Source organism: Poecilia latipinna, unplaced genomic scaffold (assembly GCF_001443285.1).
Source record: "Poecilia latipinna isolate Pla-1442-1.1 unplaced genomic scaffold, P_latipinna-1.0 Scaffold92, whole genome shotgun sequence".
Classification (NCBI taxonomy): domain Eukaryota; kingdom Metazoa; phylum Chordata; class Actinopteri; order Cyprinodontiformes; family Poeciliidae; genus Poecilia; species Poecilia latipinna.
The window spans coordinates 500,506-517,765 of NW_015112708.1; positions in this window are offsets into that span (position 1 = coordinate 500,506).

Sequence of the window (17,260 nt, forward strand, 5' to 3'; positions counted from 1 at the left end):
GCTTCCCTCCCCCAGGCCACCCCAACAACCCTCCCACCCCCCCAAAAAACCCCCCCCCCCCCCCCCCATCACCCCCCATCTCCTTCCTCCTCTTCGGCTTCTCTTCCCTCGGCAGCTCAGGTGTTTTTCTCCTTCCATATCCTGAAAGGATACCTCTAGCTAATCAAGATGTTATGAGAGAGGAGCTTTCAGTGTTCCACAGATGCGGCACTGTCGCGTCGAGCCGCAATTTTTGGAGGCACTCTTCAGCCTAAAGGATTTATGTTTGATTGAGTGCAGCTACTTACCGCTCCACTCGTCGCCTTTTCTGCTGCGCGGCAGCAGCCAGACTCCAAAACGAGCTAGCTGCGGTTGTTTTTCTATGTTTGAACTGAAGTATTCATGCAGCTCTTGTGTTTTTTTAAAACTGCTTTGCTGCACTAAATATTTGTAGCTTTAGTTATGCTTCTAGCAACGTGACACTGGCACGTGAACTGCGTTATTTCCCCCAGGTACTCGGGTTTCCACCAAAATTCCAAATACTAAAGTTAATTGCTGACTGGAAATTTCACAATGTCCATCCAGATTGTGTTGTTTTGCATCTAATTAAGCAAAAAAAAAAAAAACGGCACCTAAATGTGAAGAAATAAGAGCACCTGGTGTCAAAAATCTTCCCAGGCCACATACAAAGCTATCAAAAACATACATTTCTTTCATTTCTGTTTTCTTTTTATTACTTTTAATTAAACAACAAAGATGACCTGAGCAAACATAAAAGCAGATTTTCAAATTATGATTCAAGTTTTTCAATGATAATAGCCTGACCCTATGTACAAAGTAATTGCTCCCCACATTACGCTCCACCAGGACATGATGACCGCCAGACCTGTACAACCAAGTAGTTTCCTAAACTTATCTGGCAACATAAAGTACGCTAACAAAATGCAAAAAGGTATAAAGAAAGTCCAGATGACAGCTGGCCTACAAAAATTAAGTTTTGTCACCCAATAACATTCAAAATCCTAGTAAAATTTACAACATACATTGACTTTCTAGGAAAGACTCCTTCCCTAGAAGGAACGTAAAGATTTTAGGTTTCTACTTGATTCTAAAGAAGTTATTAAAACGTTTTGTTCAATGAGATGGGTTTCTGTGTTATTTTAGATCACCTGTATTTTTTTTTTATAAAATATGATTTTACAGCAGAGTACACAAGTCATAAAATTGGGATTATTAACCTTAAGAATGTGTAGTATTTCTTAAACTGTAGAACTTGATGGAGGAACTTCCCTGTTCAGCAGTAATATAACCAAGGAAGCCTGTTTTACCTTAAGATCTATAAATTTATCAGTTTGTCATCTTCCGCCAATTGCGTGGTAGTAGTTGTTCCCCTTGAAAGCCGCAGCTCAAAACTGGAAGAAAAAGATGAAAAGGCCACTCAAAAAAACCCTGCTGGTTCTCTTGGATCAACGGCCGATCAATACCTGGCGAGTCGAGATTAAACAACACGCACCAAATTGTGGATTAGTGTTTCTTTCAAAGCCAAGGTACAGTCCAAGAGGAATCGCATCGGTGCTCCGACGTCCACATCCTGATGAGAAATCAAAGGCATTCACGCCGTCACTTCCAGGAAAGTGCTCGTTACTCCTTGATCGCAGACATCAAACACGGCTCTCGGAGGGCCGCTGAGCTTTTGTAATCACACGGCGAGCGCCGCAGCTCGACCGGCCATGCGAAAGCAAAAGGTTTTAAAGTATGGCGTGATGGATGGAGGCCGGTTAGCGCCGCGCCGCACTACAAAAGCCAAATTGCGGCTATCTTTGAGAAATAACGTTCTCCATCTTGGGCCTGTCGAGACGGCGGGCTGTTTGGTCTGGTGGCGATGTATTAAATGGCATATTGATAATTGAAATTTCTGCGCTCCTTGTGATGCCTTTCTGCTGACGGTGATCTTCCGGCGAGAGATGATCTCTATTACTTATGTGCAGAGAGGAGGCGGGGATCAGATGGGGCTTATACCGAGAGCTCTTCTTATGCATTCATGTGTCAAGGTTCTACGAGGCGTTCAAGGTTCATCGATCCCGAAAAGTGAAAACTGGATTTCCAGATGTTAGGTTGTGCTTCTCGCACCATTTTTTATTAGGAAAAGGCCCCTTAGGCTGTTTTATTCCCTCCCATAATGCAAAATCACATGTCAAGGTTAACTGGTGACTCTAAATTCCCCAAGTGGTGGCTGCATCATGCTGTGGGCAGGCTTTTCTTCACCATAACCGTACCAAGGATTTTGACATACAGGGTTTCTACGCAGCTTCAAATTCTTTACATTATGCTTAAGATAAAAATCAATCAAGGTTATGATTGATTTACAGCTGAAAGGTCTAAAACGGGCTGGCTTTAAGTATGGAGCCTGAAAAAAGACATCAACAGGAAGAAAGTTAGGTCACAAAAAAGGGGAAAATGACACAGTGAACAGGAATGAACCAAGAATTAAGACGCAACCCAGTTAGAAAAGAAAATATCCAAGGAAGGAAGCAGTGAAGTTAGGATACAAGGAAGACAAGGATACAAGTAGGGAAATAAGGAAAGAATGAGAAAAAAAACACAATGAAGGGAAGAAGATGGAGGCAAGGCAAAATACATGAAAGTATTGAGGTCAGATACAAAAGAAAGAAGAGAGGTGTGACAAGGATGGAAAGATAGAATGAAGGTTGAAAAGAAATAGAAGGGAGCAAAGGTTAATGGATGAAAGGAAACGAGAATATGACAGAGGGAGGAAGAAAGGTGGAACACAAAAAGGGAAGAAAGGAACAAAAGTCAAGGACAAGAAAGAAAGGAGGGGAGGACAGACGGAGGTACACAAGGAAAGACAGAAGACATAGTTGATGTAAAAAGAAGGAAAGGAAGGCCAAAAAAGAAAGGAAGGAAGGTGTACAAGGAAGAAAGGAAGCACACAAAAAAGGAAGAATAACATTGGATAAAATTCTAAAATATCCGTTGTTTTCATCTTCCTTACTCCACACACTGTCTGATTATCGTCATGAACACAGTTATTTTTTTTCCATCTTCGTCTTTCATCTTCACTACTTTGTTATTTCAAAACATATTTAACAATTGATAAATGTTAACCTCACCGGTTCTCTCCGACTATGTGCATCAGAGCCATAACCAGATCAGTGCGGCACAAATGAGAGACCTCTCTTCATTTCCAACGCCTCAGAAAAATCACATTCAAGGGTAATAGCCCATTTCGTTTTGATTCCGACGGACCTCGCGACTGTGTTTTCACCCATGGCGTTTGAGCTAAAATAGAAATAGACCAGACTGTTGACAGTAACCAATGTCACATAATCTCCCCCTGAAGGACAAGCATCAAAGATCAATTTATTTTCCTAAATGCTATTTATATATCCATCTCTGCCGGGCGCCCAGGGACATCCCGTATCGCAATCTAAATCAAATATTGCATAAATAGCTTCAGCAGAGGGGCCAAAGACAATGCAATGACATAGATGGCGGATAGGAGAGACTGAAGTGACAAATTCATAAAAAAAAAAGAAAAAAAAAAAGAACAGTAGGCGACAAGGGAATTGGCAAAAACATTTAGTTTTTCCTTTTAAAGCTATTCACTTTACACCGGCGGATGATATTATCCCCGAAAACAAAACAAAAAGCAGACAAAAAAAGAAACGACTGTCCCATTTGTGCGACAAAACCAGGGATGCGCAAAAGATTAAAAGCAAAATTAAAATATTAAAAATAACCACAGCGCGTCGTTAAAGTTAAGCTTTTGACACCTTTCGGCTCCAACTGTTTTGTCTTTTTATAGCTCATGCAAAACCTGCTACTTCTAGCACTCCATAATTGCTCGGCACACATGGGACAGAGAGGCTTTGTTTACTGTACTGCGAGCCGGCGGATCAATTCTTCTCCCACTCTGCCCCCTTTGGTAATTGCCGAGCCAGAAGATGTGTGTTTACAGTTACCATCCTGCCAGCCCCAGAAACGCTTTGGACAGGAATAAAAGAGGAGGGCCCGTGAGGTTGATGGGAACGGGAGGGAATAAAAAGCTGGCTGGCATCATTTTATTATTATATTTTTTTTTTCTTTTAAATGTAAGGCGCAGATACGATTGGTGGGAAAAAAAAGAAAAGAAAAGAAAACAGTACTATTATGAAGGCGGAACAGGTCCAACAGAAAGCCCTTCAAAGTGTCAGATTGAATAAAAGATGCCGCAAGGATAATTAGCCATTAGGAAGAAGGCCCAGATCTCCTATGTGACCTTGTGAAGAATTAACCATCAAAAAGATATACTGACGGGGCAACTTGACAGATTGGCTCCGGGTAGGACGGGCTGTCTTATCAAAATAGTTTTCATGAGCTACTTTTACATCTGAGCTACATTTGGAACCTTTGTTAGTCACTTGGAAAAGAAAAATCAGACTTTTTAATTCTCAGTTATTTACAGTTTCTAGAATGAGAAGGATGTGTTTTATTGTTTCAGAGGAAAAACAACTTTTGTAACAAATAAATGCGAATATAAAGTGAAAATTAATGCCCTACTCATGTACTTCATTTGTCAATATTGTAACTTCTACTTCTACATGTAAATAACCATAAAAGCAAAACAGAGAGACCTCTAGGACGAACTATTCTAAGCTAATCATTCAAACTAGCAGGTTTTATTGACGCTTCTCTCAACTTAGTCACCTTTTATGGAACCAAAGTTTAAAAGCACTCGACAGACAGCAATAATTTCAGTCTTTATATAAATTTGTTTTAGAAATTGTGAAGAAAATGTCAAAGCAAATGCAATTTGTAGGTTAGTGTTAGCATGCCATGTGTACATCGGTCAAAATCTATCTCTCTCCATATAGTGTTGGTTTGTTTCGGAAAGTGAAATGGCATCTTGCGACTTTTCTTGCTGTAGAGTCTCTTGATTTTGCGCAGCAGGGTCCATGTGAGGCAAATGTCACCAGGCTTTATACGGCAGCGGAAGCAAACATCCAATCCAAGCCACCTCCTGCCTTAGCTATAGCAGATCGGTTTTTAAATTTTTTTTTTTTTTCACAGGGTCCCTCAAGTGTCACCACTAAAGTGACAGTCCAAAGGGATCCCCGGAATGAAATGTGCACTGTTCCCGAGAGATCGGGAAAAGAGAAAAGAGGTAATTTCTGGAATGATGGGTGCCGGAGATGACGCCCAATACGCTTCGGCTCCTTAAAATTTACAACCTCTGCGGCACTGTGTAAACAGCTGGGGAGCAAAACGGGATGCTCTGCAATTTCCCGCTCACCTTTCCATTTTAGTATCTCCGTTTTCGTTTTTCCTCCCACCTCTTCTTTCTGATTTTTATACGCTCGCTCTGCAGTGTCCTTGAGAGACAGCACAATTTCAGACTTCTTGTAGAGAAATACTTAACTACGGGGCCTTTCCTATTGTTTGGATGCCAATATTGCATTTTTTTTTAACACGTGCATCTATCACAGGTGACAGAGCTGAATTGTTGTGCTAAATGTTGATGGAGGGGGAGCGTTGTTGCCTGTATAAGCAAGCAGAGGTTAAGAATACTGCTGCGAGCAGGTGTTTAATGGATAGTTGTAGATATGACAACAAGAATTCACTGCCAGCTTGATGGAAAGCTATTATTGTGAATCTTCTTTATGATGCCTGTCGGCTGAAAGAGTTCCTTTGAAGATGAAGACCCGACTTTTTTATGTTATATAGTACATCAGATACATAAAACATAAAAGGCAACTTAATATTTAGCTGCACAATTCATACCTCTTGCTCTCAAGGTAAAAAAAAAACAAAAAAAAAAAACATCTGGCTAAGCTTACAGTTAAAATTCAAGGTTCGTGCTCTAGTCTAAATAAGGCAGTGGTTATTATTATTTCTTGTTTCATTAGATCTGGCAATGCAAATTTGTGATTGTAATAAAAATTAGAAAACAAAAGCGGTTTTTATCCTCCCACTATTGCCGAATCTCGGCGTGGCATTCACAAGTTTAGCTCCTTTGCATAAAACTACATCTAATCAAGAGACCTGTATAATTTGGTGGAGAAAAATCAACATCAGTCCAGTTGTTTCACGGATCTTTTTTTTTTTTTTTCATGCTAATTCTTATCTTTTACTGCTGGGTGACATTTCGGTAAATGAAATTTGCCTAAAAAATGCGGCGAAAGCAGGAAGTGTTATGCAGCTAATTGAGCCTGTCCGCGGCAGAACTCGCCAATTGTTCCAATTTTTCTCAGCGGACGGCCGGCGTAAAAGCTAAAAAGAGCAGCGAGCAAAGAGAATATGTTGACAGTAATTTAGTACATTCGACTGAAGCAAATGATGTGGATTGTAGAAACATTTTTGCTGGAGTACAGTAACCTTTTGCACTAATTTTTATGCCTGCGTGGAATGTGTTTTAATTCATTGATATTTTCAACTGTCAGTGAGTAACTCATGACTTCCTTCCTGTTCATTTGCCTAGCAAATCTGTTTCGTTTTGGGAGACGTGAACGCACAACTGATCTGATTAGAACCAAAATAGAAAACTCCGGTCCGCCAAACACCTGGGTCTTGGTTCAGTTGAAGTGAACTCTGGTGTGGTTTGAGGATGCAAGCAAACTAGATAACCGCTCCAAAAGCATGAAGTGAATTAAAGAGCAGGGTATCCTGGGTAAATATATCCAAAACAAAGGCACATGTCTAGTGCTAGCAGGAAAAATGGCTTGTGTGCTTTTACCACAGACAAAAGAGAAATCCTTCAACTGCTAAAATCTGACACTTCTCTTTTTTTTGTCGACATTTTGTGAAGAAAGAAGTTGCACTCATGTCTGGAGTTTTTTGTCGTTTCCATCGCTACTTTTTGATGCAGCGCCACCTCAGGCGAGGGTGGGAACAGGCTTTTCACTTAGCTTGGATCGTTCTAACAGTGCAGTGTGAAATGTTGCAAGTTTGGTCAACAATCAAACCGAGTCTACTGGTCTACGAGGCGTGAAGACACCATAAAACTACTAGGAAGCAGCAAAGAGCTACTAATGCTGTACTTGGTATGAACATGTTGAGTTTTACTCGAAAGGCATTGGTTGCCATCGACATCACTTGGTTGTGTGGTGGTTTGAGATATGGTCATGACAATAATCGACAGCAGGTTAAATGGAACGTGCTCCAATTGGGTCTCAGAAAAAAAAGCAATGACAACTGTTGAGTATGATGCTGTGGGCTGCGCTTCTTTCACAAAGCCCTTAAGAATCTTGTTATATTCTTGGCATCAATTTTTTCCCCCCACCAAATCTAGAAGATTTGGGGAACATTAACTCTTGGAGTTGAGTGGAGAAGTAACAAAACATCAGGAGAACAGGAGGATCGGGCAAATACCCCCAAATAAGCTGAACATGGTAACTAACAAGTAGCAAGAAATGCAAGGCTGGATCCACTGAAGCAACACAGGAAGAGGAGCTAACAAAGTTTTCCATTTATAACAATCCATTTCCTCCTCTAAGTGTTACGGATTATGTTTTTTTTATTTTTTTTTACCCAAGTGCACAAAAAGTCAAAGACCAACGGAGTTCACGCTCTCTGAAGCCCTGCAGGTCAGCTCCCTGCTGGCAGCAGAAACAGAGCTTGTGCCAAGTATCTTGAGCTCTGACCTCGAGAGAAATCCATCCCTCTTGCCGGCCTGCCTCGTCTGACTGGAGTCCCTCTACGCAGATCTGTATAACTGCAGCTGTAGGGGTCTTCGCCTGCAGATGCCGCCTCTCGGAGCAGAATGCTGGCCGATGACTCGCCGGGGGGATTGGCAGAGCAGCCTCCTCTGGAGGTTTGCATCTGAGGGAGGCCCCCTCTTGGATCAGTTTGTGTCTGATGATGCACAGCCTGCTCCCCCCACGCAGTGCAGAGGGAAATTATGCAAGGCAGCGCGGATAAGGAAGTGGGTCTGTCCACCCACTGGGATGAATCTCGAGTGTGGAAGGTGTGAGGGGGAAGAGAAGGAAATACTGTGGTGCATTTTTGTTATTTTACACGTTCATGCAGGTTTCTGTGTGGTGCACAGCAAACATTCTCGGAATGGCCCCAGCTTTTCATATATCGCGCTGTAAAATAGCGTACCAGCAACCTTATATTCTCATTGAAACTCCGAGGAAACATCGGATAGCAGCACAGAAAAAAGAAAAAAAAAAAGTGTTAGCTTTGTCAACAGCAGCTGCAACATATTTCTTTCGCTTTATTTATATTTTCGAGCATTCGCTATAGCAAATTTATCACTACACCCACTACTCAATCTGTTTTTTGTTGTTGTTTTTTTTTTGTTGGACAAAACATGTAGTCCTGCAAAATTTAAATTGTTTTCACAGGAGAGAAATAATACCTTAGCGGGGAAAATAAATAAATAAAAGTATGGAAAGTAATGGAAAACTTAAATAGAAAAACTCACATTTCAGCCAGAGTAGTAAATGTGATGGAAAATGCATGCTGATGATGATTCATGCACATAATGGATCTGGCATCTCCAAATGAATGACTCCAATGCTTAACAGTTGAAAGTCATGTTGAGCTGCGGCATCAGTCTCGTCACCTGCGGTTTTTAATTTCACATGCGGCCCCCGAGCCGTGGCGGGAGGCTGTTTGAGACAAACGCACGTTGAAATGTGACCATAAACGGGAAATGCTACGCTTGCTTTTCTTCTTCCCGACGTACATTAAACTGTGGGGACAGCTTTTTTTTTTTTTTTTTTTTGTAACCCTGGGTAGGTTTTTGTTTTGCTTTGCTACGTACCTGCATGAAAGAAAGAGAATTTTCTATATGTGGGTTACTGTGTTTTAGGTTCTGTGATTCGCCTATTAAAACAAAGGTAATTACAGATTTGGAAGTGTTTATGTTTAAGGTAATCTGATCTACTGCTGAGCTAAATGGCCTAAATGCTTGTTGGTAGCAGCAGACGCATAGGGAGATGAAACGCTGCATTTTCTAAATTATGTTTTTACAGGAAACCAGCAGAGGTGGGGGAAACAAAAACCGTCCATTCGACGTACAGCGAGCTAAACGAAACGCGGACACGTGGCGCGAGTTTGCTCGAATCTGCGATAACTTTGACCTCAGGAAATCCCCGCCGGGACGGGGGAACACCCGGATCCCTTCACAGACACATGCACACACGCTTCCTGTCTGCTCGTGCAAAGGCTCGCCATGATAATCGCGTCTCCTGAGGGGGCGCGAGGGCGCTAGGGGGGTTGGCGCGTGCAAGAAAGACGGGCACGACGTGTTGGATGCTTCCCAGGATGGCACAACACGGTTCTGAATGTCATTTCATATTCTTGTCACACGGCAGCAGCAGCAGCAGCAGCAAGCGCCACAACTACCAACCAGCTCCCTCCTGATTTGAGTCAAAGCAAGTAGTTTGAGTAAGAGAGATCCGAGAAACCACGGATACGGAGCAACTTACATAACACGGGAGGGAGGGGGCACATGCCATATGTGATAATTTACCCCAAAATAATTAAATTCTGCGAGAGGGAAGGTGTATTTACGGTAGCGATGTTGGCTGCATTTGGGTAGTAGGGGGGGAGAGAAATGATGCCTCGGGAAAAGTACAAAATTAATAGGCAGTTTATGGTGGAAGGGCTTACACAGGCTGCATTTTAATGTCCTCACTGTTTATGAAAACATGTATGTATGGAATACAAATAAAAAGCACTTTTTGTTCTGTTCACACTAATGAAAGCAGGTGGAAATTGTTTTAAAAAATGTATGGATTGAATGACTTATGGAATCAGTCATAAATATTTACCTGTCTTCCTAATTAGCAGGCGGCTTTTGGTCAAATGAAACAAAGGAAACAATGTCAAAATTGTTTTTGACGATGCATATGGAAAGTATGGGTTTCCATTTCAAAATAAGAAGTGTTTTGAATACAGTTTACAATGAACACAAAAAGTGTAAGAATCAGCAAAATGCTTCTAAGAAAATGAAACAAAGAATTTGTTGTGTTAAAAAAAAGAAAAATCTATTTGCTTCCAGGAAACTGTTGACCGCAAATTTGAGTTAACAGGAAGTTCCTTCACAATTGGCAAGAAGCCACTGTTCTATATAAGCAATGGAAGGTAGATCAGCTTGTGTCAGTGGCATCTCTGTATCAGTCGCTTTGAATCAACACTATTATTGTCTTACCAGTTGGGAGGGGGAGTGGTGGACTCAGACCTCAATTCCCACTCGGTTGCTACTTCTGCTGTCTTAATGCAGAGATATTCTGGGGCTTGTGCGTTGGTTCAGCATCAATAGCTGTCATTGTTCGTTGTGTTTTTTTTCCTGGTGGCCTTATTCCATCATCAAGACTCATCCTTAGTGAATATCTGGATTTCTATGATCCTTCTCCAAGAACACCGTTTGATGTTGAGAGCGGGGTAAATTCACAACGCTGCACATTTTGGAAGGGGGCAACACTTCGTTGCCGTGCCAACAGCCACCAACTGTCTTGGCTTTGAAAATGCCCTGGAAACCAGGGTCCTTATTGGTGTGCTTTTCTTCTTCATTTATTTCCACCCCTTCGAGAGAAGAACCGCAGCCGAGGGAGGGGGGAAGCCGTCGTTGATCGAATCACCAATGTGACACGTGTACCACACAATACGAGGACACCTAACGGATAGAGTGGTTGTGTTGTCCGCCGCTGATTTGTCGCTTGCGACAATTCCCGTTTGGTGAGATTCCCTCGTGTTTCTCACCTGCCTCAGCACCTGAATCCATTTTCCCCGATTCCCTGCTGCAAGCTTCAGATCCTTTACTGGCAGACGGCTTGGCTGTCCATCATCTGCCACCCTTTACCGTCTTGGACAGTAATTGGAGATATGGTGCACACATGTACTCATTTATATTGTACTATGGCTAACATGTCAGGAAGCGGGAGCGTTAGAAGGCAGTGTGTGTGCCGTACCACTTGATAAGTCGATAGGCTGAGTTTTACAAATAACAGTGCATGAAAGTTAAATTTAATCAAAACTCGAAAAGTGCTAAAGCTAGTTCAGGTAGCTCAGTGCCCACAGATGTAATTAGAGAATTCCTGCTGCATTTGAATGCACCTTTATTTCTACACCTACATTTATTTCAGTAGTTTTTGTTAAATCGGATGGACTCGTCGCTTCCTTTTAGCAATCCACTGAAGAGATTTGAACATTCGATTGGCAAAATTATTGAATTGATATGTCATAATCAATAATTATTGCTCCATAATTATTGATGCTCTTGGTGAAGATGCGTAAAAAGCTCTAAAATTGGTGCATCTTGTGTTGCAGTAGCATAGTTTCACATTGAGAAGTTGTCAAAAGGCCGATCTGTAGCTTTAGCACCATTTTGTAAAAACGTAAGACGACCCCTGCATGGTGGCACTCGAGCTGTGAGTTTCCTGCCTGTCTGCCGCTGTTAGCTTTTTCTCTTTTTCTCTACATGTTAAAATTCAGGACTTGAAAAGCCAACAGGATGCATTGAATAATCTGGGAATACCATAGAAAGAATAATTATAATTGAAGGACAGTTTCAGTTGAAGCTTTAGCTTTTAACATTAAGCTGCTTAGTAATTAGTATTTAGTAATAAATTTGACTCCAGGCTTTAAATATGTCACAAAAGAGGCTTATTTCTTTATGCTGGTTGTCAAAACGGCAAAGACAAGAGATCGTGCTTTTTGAGTAAGACAGGTGTGTGTGTTTGATCTTCACGAGTCAGGAAATTGGTGTTCCAACACATTCCTAATTTGGAAATTTCATTACTTTTCCCAGACTCAAAACTTCTGCAATTCAATTTAAGGCACAACTGGAACTTTCGGATTCAAACTTTCGGATTTCAGGACTAAAACTGGCATTTTCTTTCTCTTTTTATTTTTACGATTTCTAGTCGTCGTTCTTGCAGTACAGAAGATAAAAATGTTCATCTCTTTCCAATCTGTATCCCATTTTTTGGGAGGCTGGGGAATATTTCAATCTCAATAGAAGATTTTTGTGTCTGTTCCTCAGTTTAAAGGGCTTCAGTGGTTTGCCCTGTCTCTTTACTCTAACAAAGTCCTCTGTCAGTTTGGATGAGATCTCTCGTGTGCACTTTGCCGTTTTTCTTCTTCTTCTTCTCTCGCAAACTTACGCTAAATTGACCTCAAGTGTCAGCGTGTGAAACCGGTGACCTGAGGTCAATTTATTTCTGTCGCTTCCTTGCGTTTGTCAAACAAAACAGATTACGTAAACCAAAACCTTCTCCACGTCTCTGCCTAGTATTTGTCAGACAAACTCAGATAATAACGCTGCAAAATCCACCGTTCCTTACTTCAGTTTAAGAGATCATTATTATGACTCCCAAAGCAGTCCCGCTGTTTCCCTGGCACCAGTTACACAGTTCCAGAAGATTATAGACCCTTTAAAATCACTTAATCATTAAATATTTACCAGCGCCTGGTTATTTAGCCTCAGCAGCAATTTTTTTTTTAAAAGCACCTCAGTGGATGTGCCAGTTTTCAAATGAAAAATTCCTGCGAAGTTTGCCGCGGCTCCTTTGAATCCTCTGTTTTAACGCCAGATGATCTTCCTACACATAGAAACTGATGGGTCTCTCTCTTTCTCTCTCTCTGCGATTCGGCGAGTGACTCAGCCCAAAAGAAAGTGTTTGTGTTGACGGCTGAACCGAAGTTCAGGCGGCTTGTCTTGTGAATTCTTTGCGGCATAAAGGCAGCCAAGGAGGAGAACATGGTGAAATATATATATATATATAAAAAAAAAAAAAACCAAGAGCTGTTACAGACTGTAAACTTCTGAGTTAACTAAAAAGAGTGTTCTCGAAGGTCGCAGCAACATCAATTTAAACCAAAACGATGAAGAGACGGGAAAAATATCCTGCGGGGTTTTATATTTTTTTTTTTTTTTTTTTTTTTTTTTTTTTTTGTAAGAACTACTAAGCTTACTTCAAAGTCAGCCTGAACACCGCAGCAAACGTTATCTATGGAATCAAAATGGAGGTCAGAAATCATGAAGGTGTTATCAAAGGTTTTTTTTTTTTCTTTTCTTTTTAGATCAAAACGAGCTCACCCATAAACTTTTGCCTTTTATTTCAAATTCCCTTTTTGAAATTGCGTTTATCATGTTTTTCCAACAAGGATTCATCCAGATTCTCTTTTGAGAGAAAACGTCGCTTTCCACGACACCTTGCTTGAGCTTGAAGATACTGACTCCAAGTTGTCACATGAATGAAATTAACCGCAACATCAAATTTTGAAGGTTTTAAGTTTTTCGGCCATATGCTGAAAAACCAATCATACATTTATCTCTGAAAAAGCAGCTTATTATCAACTATTACCATTCTACAGATTTTTGCTGTTGTATCACTTAAATGTTTCAGGTGAAAAAAAAAAAGATTTAACAGGAAAAAACATTAAATTTATAAAACAATTTCTATTTATTTATTTATTTTGTCTGCTTGTTCCACAGCTACTACAAAGCCGCTGACGTCAATTTCTACGGCTTCTGAAAGCTGCCGGATCTAAACGGGCAAGTTCAACGAGAAAACAAAATCAGGAGAGATCCAAATACTTTGTGGCGACGCCGTCTATTCAAAGTCAAATACTGCAGGTCTGACACTAACACTCTGGCATTTCTTTAAAAGAAAGGATATGCCGTGGCAATAAAACTCGTGACCTTTTTAATTTTCATTTTCAAAGATCCAATAAAATATGGAGACAGAGCAGGTGAGTGGCAAGCGGAAAAGGTCCAGACAGCTGGGCATTGAGGTCTCTCTGCTGCTGGCATTTGCCCTCATAAAGCACACATCCTGTCAGGCACCAGATACACAGTCTTTTGGTTCAAGATACATCTACATTACTGCAACACAACAGTGTTACAATGACCTCTGATAAGGTCATTGTAACTGTAAGATGCATAATAAAATGCATGGGTTTTTTTTTTTATCACTTATGCTAATAAACTCCACGAATAATTTTTAGTAAAACTTCAAATTTAAGTCTTTGACCTGCACCATGATCCAGTCATGACTCAGCAGAGAAGTTTGAGCTGCTTCCTGTGCTTGATGTCTAAATATAAAATCCTTTAAGGGCACTTGCAGCGTGACTTCGTTAGAGCGTGGGAAGATTCCAAACATGCACACCACCATCACTGTTACGAGGCAGAGGTCATGTCTGGAAGTAAAGCATACCCATGTTTTTGAAAAGCAACAGTGTCGGAACCGCTGAATTGTTCTGCTGCGCCGTTCCTGCGGTTCAAAAGTCCCAGAATTAACCGGAGTTCTCACGAGCTGACTTAAAGAACTTCCTGCACGCTTACCCCCTCAGACAAAAGCAAATATTTTTAAACACTTGAAACTAAAGGTGTTATCACACCATTTCCATGCTCGCCATCCAGTTAAGATCCGAGTAATATTTGGTTCTAAACCTGAGAAATGAAATGCATTTTTGTGGAACATCGGTTTTGGTGCACCCATGTTTTATATAATGTGTTGGATTTTCACCACTTTTTTTTTTTTTTTTTTACTTTCCGTCTATGCCAAACTATTCTATTAACACATATAATATGAGAGTTGGAACAGAAGCATACAGGGGGATAATACTAGTCTTTTATTTGCCCATATCTCTTAACTCTTCCCTGGATGACGATGCCTGGCATCCAGCTGTGGCGCCGCCCCCGTGGTACAAAGCTGGGGGGACGTTTTCTGGCCCACTGCGGCTCATTTCTACTTTGTTACATACTTTGTGATGTCTCGCCCCAACGCTCAGGAAGGGTGTTAGGGTCTCCCTGGTAACTGAGTTTTTCCTGTGCAGCAGACAGACGAAACCCTCCCCTCCTGCATCGCACACACACAATTCCCCCTATGTGTGATGCTCACCCTCCACTTTAGCCCCAGGGAAGACCAGTCGACCAAGGAAACTTCTGTATTTCATGCATTGTTAGGCTGGCTGAGGGCTCTTTACGACTGACCCCTGCCAGTTGTGTCCATAAGTGGATAATCCTGCAGGTTCACAAATATCTGAACGCTTGGGAAATATCTGTATGGACCGACTGATGCTTTTTCAGCGACAGAGGCAGGGCGATGATTGCCAATGCAAATTAATAACATTCGACAGAAAGGTCAAGAGCAGAAAACAAAAAAAGATCAACATTTTGCTATTCAAAGAAATCCTGTTGAGTTTGTTCAAGGTTCCATCTTTGAGCTTTTTTTTTTTTTTTTTGAAACTGAAATCATGGGAGCGGAAAAGAAAACAAGTGTTGTTGTCTCAACACATTGTGCCGCCATGATGGCAGTTTGCCTCATAGCCCAGCGGAGCAGCGAAGGGTTCAGAAATGAGCATTTTCACATTGAGGTTTCCATTATCTTATGCTTGATCACCCCTCAAATTGCGATATTTCGTCAAGACAAATTTTCCCCGTCACGCCCCATAGGCTGTAGCGCGGTGGCGGCTCGTTCTACTCGGAGCCTGACTGGAAAAAAAAATAATAATCATTTTACTGGTTGTTTTAGTAAATTGTGTTCTTCAAACATGAGCCATCGCTTACACTAATATGACATGAAGCTCATTCTGACCAAAGGCCCCATTTTTCCAAGCCTCACTGAAGCAACTCATATTTACATGATAAAGACCTTCTCAGGCTCCTGCTAGATTTAAAGACACAGCTCCTCACACTGCTAAAACGCACAATCTTAGCAAGTTTTGTCGAATTTCTAGAGCAAAAAATATCTTTTCACCAAATATAAGAGCTTGTTTTCAGTGATTAATTCCTTAATATTGATTTTATTTGGTTTTTAGTACTATAGTAGTTGTAGTTTTTAGTATTATAAGTGAAATTAGTAATAGTTTCACTTATAAAAATGGGAGAAAATGCATTGTTATAAGTGGAAAAAGTAGAAAAAGAATGTACTTGTTTGACTTAAAACAAGCTTCTATATCTTAGTGCAAAGTTACTTGTAAGCTAATTTGTCTTATTTCAAGTGTACTAAAAACTAAACCCCAAAAAAAACCTGGTAATTTTTTTTGTTTTTGTAGTGTATGAACATTTTGTCAGCCAGAATGCAGTACCATGTGTGCTGCTTTAGCGATTCTGTACAAATGTCCTAAAATCTGAGGCACTGCTTGTAGAACAAGATCATCTCATTACCACCGATGCTGAAATTTTAATGCCTCATTACGGTCGTCCATTTTCCGGCAGCGGTTCTGTCACAGCAAACTTGGAGCACGCTTCTATCACCGGCTGCAGTTGACATGTTGACAAGTTGACATACAGTGCTGTAAAAAAAAAAAAGTATCCAAACCCTTCAAGCGTTTTAATATTTTCCATACTTTTTAAAGCTCGCAGCACTTAATAGAGATTCTATGTGACAGATACGGGTTTTAATGATCCCACATATAATCCAAAGCAACCAACTGGCTAAATCGTAAACGAGTCTCCATGTTTATGTGATTCACTAAATACAACTGCTCTGAACGGCAGAGAAACAAAAGTCGGCAAATGAAACATCACAAAATGATAAAGTTGTGAAGAGGATTGAAGTGAGGTTAGATTATAATCCCCAGCGTTTTGCATCTCAAGAGACTCTGTTCCATCTATCTAATAAAGACAGAAAGAATCTAATCTAGGGTAATTAATAACAAAAGCAAAAGGCTGAGTTTGGAGGAGCTTTAGAGAGACACAGCTCAGGTGGGTGAATCTTTTTAATGCTCAGCTGTCAGTTTTGGCCTACCAGATTCCTAAAAAATTTACAAAAGTAATAAGACGATGTAAAAAGTGAACTTTGTGTATTTGCAAAAGCAGACTATTTACAAGAATATGACAAAAACCTTCGCAAAGAAGAGCAGGAAAGCATAAACAGCTTACAGTGTTTGTTTGGAGCAGCCATGGTTTACAGCGTCTATATCGATAACGCTCGTTTGTGTACTTAGGATGCAGCAGACCGTTACTGCAGCAGCTCTCCATAGCTGCTGTAATTGTGTAATGCATGAGGTGGGAAACATAACACTGGAAGGAAACCTGTAAAGGCTGCAAATGACTCGAGATTGTGGCAAACGTCATGGGGCTGGGATACACTGGACGGGCGGTTTCGACCAGAGAGTTTTCGAATGGCCTAGTCAAAGTCCCGACCTGAATCCAATTGAGAATCTGTGGCGTGATTTGAGAATTCCAGTCTCCAGACGCGCAAAGCTGGGAGGCGCATAACACTTACGGCTACAGTTTGAAGAAAAAAAGAAAGAAAAAAAAACAGGAAGAAGTTTAAGCGGCATGAACACTATTTGCAAAGATTTGTATGTTCTCCCAATG